The 7,500-nt window shown below is 49.3% G+C and overlaps 1 pseudogene; it reads left to right on the plus strand.

Annotated features, from left to right (window-relative positions):
* LOC124745886 overlaps nt 1–7,500 on the plus strand; it is a 10,925-nt pseudogene that overhangs the window by 762 nt on the left and 2,663 nt on the right.

Consider the following 7,500-nt stretch of genomic DNA (forward strand, 5'->3'; position numbering starts at 1 on the left):
CCTTTGGGCGCTCGGGCTCCCGGCAAGCGCGCGCGGTTCTTCCCGGATGACGGACCTACCTGGCCCGGCCCCGGACCCGCGCCGCTGTTGGCTCGGGATGCTCTCGGGCGGAATAATCGCTCCCGTCAGCGGCGCTTCAGCTTTGGACAATTTCACGACCCGTCTTGAAACACGGACCAAGGAGTCTAACATGTGCGCGAGTCATTGGGCTGTACGAAACCTAAAGGCGTAATGAAAGTGAAGGTCTCGCCTTGCGCGGGCCGAGGGAGGATGGGGCTTCCCCGCCCTTCACGGGGCGGCGGCCTCCGCACTCCCGGGGCGTCTCGTCCTCATTGCGAGGTGAGGCGCACCTAGAGCGTACACGTTGGGACCCGAAAGATGGTGAACTATGCCTGGCCAGGACGAAGTCAGGGGAAACCCTGATGGAGGTCCGTAGCGATTCTGACGTGCAAATCGATCGTCGGAGCTGGGTATAGGGGCGAAAGACTAATCGAACCATCTAGTAGCTGGTTCCCTCCGAAGTTTCCCTCAGGATAGCTGGTGCTCGTACGAGTCTCATCCGGTAAAGCGAATGATTAGAGGCCTTGGGGCCGAAACGACCTCAACCTATTCTCAAACTTTAAATGGGTGAGATCTCCGGCTTGCTTGATATGCTGAAGCCGCGAGCAAACGACTCGGATCGGAGTGCCAAGTGGGCCACTTTTGGTAAGCAGAACTGGCGCTGTGGGATGAACCAAACGCCGAGTTAAGGCGCCCGAATCGACGCTCATGGGAAACCATGAAAGGCGTTGGTTGCTTAAGACAGCAGGACGGTGGCCATGGAAGTCGGAATCCGCTAAGGAGTGTGTAACAACTCACCTGCCGAAGCAACTAGCCCTGAAAATGGATGGCGCTGAAGCGTCGTGCCTATACTCGGCCGTCAGTCTGGCAGTCATGGCCGGTCCTTGCGGCCGGCCGCGAAGCCCTGACGAGTAGGAGGGTCGCGGCGGTGGGCGCAGAAGGGTCTGGGCGTGAGCCTGCCTGGAGCCGCCGTCGGTGCAGATCTTGGTGGTAGTAGCAAATACTCCAGCGAGGCCCTGGAGGGCTGACGCGGAGAAGGGTTTCGTGTGAACAGCCGTTGCACACGAGTCAGTCGATCCTAAGCCCTAGGAGAAATCCGATGTTGATGGGGGCCGTCATAGCATGATGCGCTTTGTGCTGGCCCCCGTTGGGCGAAAGGGAATCCGGTTCCTATTCCGGAACCCGGCAGCGGAACCGATACAAGTCGGGCCCCTCTTTTAGAGATGCTCGTCGGGGTAACCCAAAAGGACCCGGAGACGCCGTCGGGAGATCGGGGAAGAGTTTTCTTTTCTGCATGAGCGTTCGAGTTCCCTGGAATCCTCTAGCAGGGAGATAGGGTTTGGAACGCGAAGAGCACCGCAGTTGCGGCGGTGTCCCGATCTTCCCCTCGGACCTTGAAAATCCGGGAGAGGGCCACGTGGAGGTGTCGCGCCGGTTCGTACCCATATCCGCAGCAGGTCTCCAAGGTGAAGAGCCTCTAGTCGATAGAATAATGTAGGTAAGGGAAGTCGGCAAATTGGATCCGTAACTTCGGGATAAGGATTGGCTCTGAGGATCGGGGCGTGTCGGGCTTGGTCGGGAAGTGGGTCAGCGCTAACGTGCCGGGCCTGGGCGAGGTGAGTGCCGTAGGGGTGCCGGTAAGTGCGGGCGTTTAGCGCGGGCGTGGTCTGCTCTCGCCGTTGGTCGGCCTCGTGCTGGTCGGCGGTGCAGGATGCGCGCGCCTGCGCGGCGTTCGCGCCCCGGTGCTTCAACCTGCGTGCAGGATCCGAGCTCGGTCCCGTGCCTTGGCCTCCCACGGATCTTCCTTGCTGCGAGGCCGCGTCCGCCTTAGCGTGCTCCTCCGGGGGCGCGCGGGTGCGCGGATTCTCTTCGGCCGCCATTCAACGATCAACTCAGAACTGGCACGGACTGGGGGAATCCGACTGTCTAATTAAAACAAAGCATTGCGATGGCCCTAGCGGGTGTTGACGCAATGTGATTTCTGCCCAGTGCTCTGAATGTCAACGTGAAGAAATTCAAGCAAGCGCGGGTAAACGGCGGGAGTAACTATGACTCTCTTAAGGTAGCCAAATGCCTCGTCATCTAATTAGTGACGCGCATGAATGGATTAACGAGATTCCCGCTGTCCCTATCTACTAGCTGCATAGCTGTCTCATGCTATGTGCCCCGATTTGTGTGGGCACATGGTTGGGAATAGGCAGCGGGGGAAGGATGCGACTCGAACATCTTAGCCTCTCCTTCCCAAGTGCCCCTGCTCGCCTTCTCGGGGTGCAGCTGTTAAGCCTTCGGGCGACCAAAGGGCAGGGGTGCGACGGCGTGCTGAACATCTTGTACGCCGGTTCCGGGTGCTGCATTTGTCGCGGCGGGATCCTGGCCCAAGTCGGCGAAGGTCACCCGCCTTGCCCCTGGAATTCCGGGGCATGATCCGCCAAGCCGGGGCGTGGTGACACGTCCCCGGTTAGGTTAGATGGGTCCAGACCCCCGAACGTCTGGGGGACCGGCCCGGCACCTGAGTAGGACCGGGTCTTTAGCCTTTTGGTGGAAACTCGGCCTAGTAGGGGGCGAAGGACGGAGGGTGAATCCGCTCTCCCGGAATGTGGGTGGCATTCGCCGGTAAGGGAGCGGGAGAAAACTTCGATGATGCAGCATTCGAAGAGGACTAGTGCGCTGTTCCCACGGCGCGCTAAACCTCGCAGCTCAGTTGTTGAAAGCTCTTGGTCAAGGGGCGGGACTGGTGAGCGAGCTGCAATTAGCCTCCCCCCATGCCAGAAGAGCCGGTCCGGGGAAAGAGACGGGCTCTCAACTCTTTGGTCTCTCTCAGAATCATGGCGGAAAATACAGAGAGAGAGACTTCCGAGCGATACGAGGTGAATGATGAAAATGAAATAAAGAGCGCAGCCGAAAGGCTAAAGGAGATAAATGCGCTACTGGTGACAGATAAAGGGAAGATGAGCAATGACAGATTAAATGAAATAAAAGACAAGCTGGCCCTATGGGCAATTGCCCAAAGCCAGCTTGAAGGTAGGATACAAGAGCTGGAACGACAAAATAAACAAATAATAGCCGAAAAAACAAAAACATACGCCACAGTGGTGGCAGGAGGACCACAGAAACAACAAATCAATATGAAAGAAAGTATAGAAAAAGTGACAGCAAAACAAGGAGTGGCATTATTTTTGAAGCCAAAAGAAGGACAGAGCGTAAAAGAGGTGAAGGAAATATTCACAAGAGTAATTAATCCAACCAAAGCAAAAGTTAAAATAAACAAAGTAGTAGTTGCAAAAAATGCAGTCATAGTGGAAACTCCCACCCAACAGGATAGGAACACAATAATGGGGCACAAAGATTTACAGAGATCGGTAATATGTGAGAGGACAAAGAAAAGATGGCCATTAATGACTGTATTTGATGTGTCAAATAGGTTGACACCAGAGGAACTAACGGAGTGTATTTACACTCAGAATTTTGAAGAAAAAATGAGCCCACAAGACTTCAAAAAGGAATTTAGACCAAAATTTAGAATGGGGAGAAAAGACAGAGATACGGGACATCAAGTAGTTGAGGTTTCCCCAACATTGAGAAAAGAACTCATACAAAATGGAAGAGTATATGTGGAGTATAGCTCAGTCGCGGTCAAAGATTATTGCGTGGTACCCAGGTGTCACAGATGTATGGATCTGGGTCACGTACAGAAGTACTGTACCTGGGGTGACCCCACCTGTGGTCACTGTGGAACGGACAACCACAACAAGAAAGAGTGCCCAGAGAAGAACAGACCTGAGACATGTATACCATGCAATAGAAGGGGAAAAAGAAAATGTAGAGCACCAAACTCCAAAGAATGCCCCACGTATCAGCTGTTACTAGGAAGACTTATACAAAGGACAGATTATGGAGATTAACCCCCAAGAGAAAAGAAAGAAGCATAAATCACCAAGCAAACAACTAAGAGATACGCTAAGGGGCATGAAAATCAGAGAAGCAGTAGGGGCAAGGGAAAAAGATGCAAAAGAAATCACAGATAAACAACCTGAAAATAAGGGAACAACAAAAAACACACGGGATAACAAACGGGATAACAATCAACACAAAACATGTACAGCACAAAACTGTATTGCCAATACCCCCATTGAAAGAACACCAACACAAGGGCGACCTCGGTCGCCCGTTTTTTATGACAAGAAAATGCAGATGGAGAGCGGAGATAGAAAGCAAGAGGTGCCCAAGACACAACGAGAAACACTGATACAAGACAAGAAACAAAATACAACAAGGGATGTACAAGTACAAACAATAAGCATGATAGACGCACAAGTACAAACAATGAACACGCAAGAAGCACAAATACAAACAGAAGGGCGACCTCGGTCGCCCATTTTTCATGAAAAGAAAATGCCGATGGAGGGCAGAGATGGGCGACCAGAGGCGCCCAGGACACAACACACTACACCAACACAGAGACAAAACAAAGACATAGAAAAGAACAACATAGGAAAGAAATACGGACGACCTCGGTCGTCCGTTTTTAATGAAAAGAAAACGCCGATGAAGGGCGAGGACGGACGACCGAGCTCGCCCAAAAGAGACCACTCAGAACACATAAAAGATAAAAACAATCAGTCAAGCAAGAGTGACACATATAATGCAATGGACCCAAAGAACACTTATAAGATATGCGAAAACGCACTGCAGATGGCAAGACTAGAAGAACCCGGTCTGCTAACCACTGCATTACGCCAACTAGTGAGAGTGGGGCACACAAACGGCTCGAGAATTACTTATCCAGCTTTGGCGGACGTTGACTGCATTCAGCTAGCCGCGGCCGGAATCCCCACGGAACACGAACAATTACAGGAAATAGTAAAGCAAGTATACGAAAGAAGAGGCGTAAAATACAATTTGGAAAATATATATATACAAATGGTAACAACATACGGCCGAATAGGATTTGACCCCAATAAGACATGGCCAGAAGATCATTACCATACATATCATCCGTAATGGATCTTTTAGTTCTCCAAATTAATACAATGAGAAGCGTACAAGTAAATTACGAGTTGCGTAAATTAGCAGAAGAACATAAAGCTGACATACTATGCTTGCAAGAACCGTACTCCCGGGAGGGTAAAATCCCAGGAATGACAGCCACGGCTCAAATAATCATGAAGGGAGAAAGACCAATGTCTGCAATAGTAATTTTAAATAGTAATATAAGAACAATAGTATTAAATCAATTTACAAATGAACATGTTGTAACAATCGAAGTACACGCCAAAAACACTAAGTGGTATTTAGTATCAATATATTGTCAGTATAGAGAGCCAATAACTATGTACCTAGAACAACTAAAGGAAATATGTAGAACTCTACAGGGCCATCAAGTAATCATAGCAATGGATGCAAACGCAAAGTCATTCCTGTGGCACAGCGGAGAACAAGACGAAAAAGGTCAGGAATTAGAAGATGCAATAAGTGAATTAAATCTAGATATAATAAACGCACCTAGCGAGATACCAACATATTCAAATAGAGCAGGGGCAAAAACAAATATAGATGTAACACTGGCAAATAACAGGGCTACCAATAAAATAGATAAATGGGAGGTATTGGAGAATGCAACGACCAGTGATCATAATGTAATAAAGTATATATTAAAATCAGAACAGAATGTGGCGCCACAGGAATGGCTTTCAGAATATGACTATAAAAAGGTAGACTGGGAAAGACTCTCCCGGGAGTACAGCCCGCCAGAGCTGGATGAGGATCTCGAGGTTGATGAAACAGCGGAGCAGATAGTTCAAAGTATAAAGGAAGTAATAGAAGCAGTCGTACCAAAGAGAAGCAGAGTCCAAAGCGTGCACCCGGCACCATGGACTCCAGAACTAAGTGACCTACGTCAGGCTACGCGCAGGGCAAGACGCAGGTATCAGCGCACATTTAACCCACAAGACAGGGAGCATAGACTGCGTATATACAGACAACTAAGGGAGAGATATAAAAGAGAAATTATAGAAGTTAGAAAAAGAAGCTGGGAAAATTTCGTAAGAAATAACCTGGCAATGGATCCCTGGGGAAAGCCATACAAGTTAGCTAGGGAAAAAATAAGAGCTCCAACAGTCTTATCATCTATAAGAATACCAGGCGAAAATAGAATGACCACAACCAGACAAGAAACAATAACGGTGCTCCTCCAAGCCCTGCTACCGGATGATGATCCCTCTGAGGACACACCGGAGCAGGCGGCTATAAGAGAGAGAGCACAAGAAGAATACAACAACAATACAATGGTCTACCCCTTCTCACCGCAGGAGGTGGTAGACGTAATATCAAACCTAAAAAGAGGAAAATCTCCCGGACCCGACAGGGTCACGGTTGAGGTACTTCAAGCAATAAAAGGAAAAATAGCCCCGATACTGGCAAACCTATATAATAAATGTCTGGAAAGAGGTACTTTTCCAAGGAGATGGAAAAGAGCAGAAATAATAATACTAAAGAAGCCAGACAAGGACCCAACAGAACACAAAGCATACAGGCCAATATGTCTGCTAGATACCTTGGGCAAAGCCCTTGAGAAATTGCTCTGTGCGAGATTGACTGGTCACCGGGAAATGGCAGGAATGCACGAATGGCAATTCGGTTTCCGCCGTGGAAAATCGACGGAAGACGCCATCAACACGGCGGCCGAACTTGTCAGCTCGTCGAACTGCACATATGTTCTAGGAGTGATGGTGGACATCTCAGGGGCGTTTGATAATCTGTGGTGGCCGGCGCTGTTTACCTGCTTGCAGGATATGCAGTGTCCGGCGGCACTATACAGATGTTTCAAGAGCTACTGTAGAGACCGGGTGGTACAGATGACGTCCCCGAATGCGGTTGTGACCAAGAACATCACTAAAGGATGTCCACAGGGATCAGTTTGCGGCCCCGTATTTTGGGATATAAATATGGAGCCGTTGCTGCATTCCCTGCAGCAGGAAGCATCAGTATTGGGAGCCGTTGCATACGCGGACGACCTGCTAATCTTAACGCATGGTAATAGCCGACTACAACTAGAAGGGCGAAGTAGAAACATAATGGATATCCTGAGTGCCTGGTGTAGGAATTCTAAAATGGCAATTGCGCCTCAAAAATCGAACTATATGCTCCTGAAAGGGAAAATGGCAAGAGATCCGTCAATCAGGATCGACAACGCAATTGTAGTAAGAAAAAATGTAAGTAAATATCTGGGTGTCTACCTGGATCAAGGATGGAATTTTAGGACCCATATTGAACAAACAGGAGGAAAGACACTAGCGATAATGCATAAACTAATAAGGATCGGGCAGCAAAGATTTCACTTACCGCCAAATGTTATCAAACTATACCACGGCAGCCTGCTAGTGTCAATAATGGGATATGGATCAAGTTTGTGGGCCCACAGGTTGCGCCTTCTGAAGCCTT

Source organism: Schistocerca piceifrons, unplaced genomic scaffold (genome assembly GCF_021461385.2).
Source record: "Schistocerca piceifrons isolate TAMUIC-IGC-003096 unplaced genomic scaffold, iqSchPice1.1 HiC_scaffold_338, whole genome shotgun sequence".
Classification (NCBI taxonomy): domain Eukaryota; kingdom Metazoa; phylum Arthropoda; class Insecta; order Orthoptera; family Acrididae; genus Schistocerca; species Schistocerca piceifrons.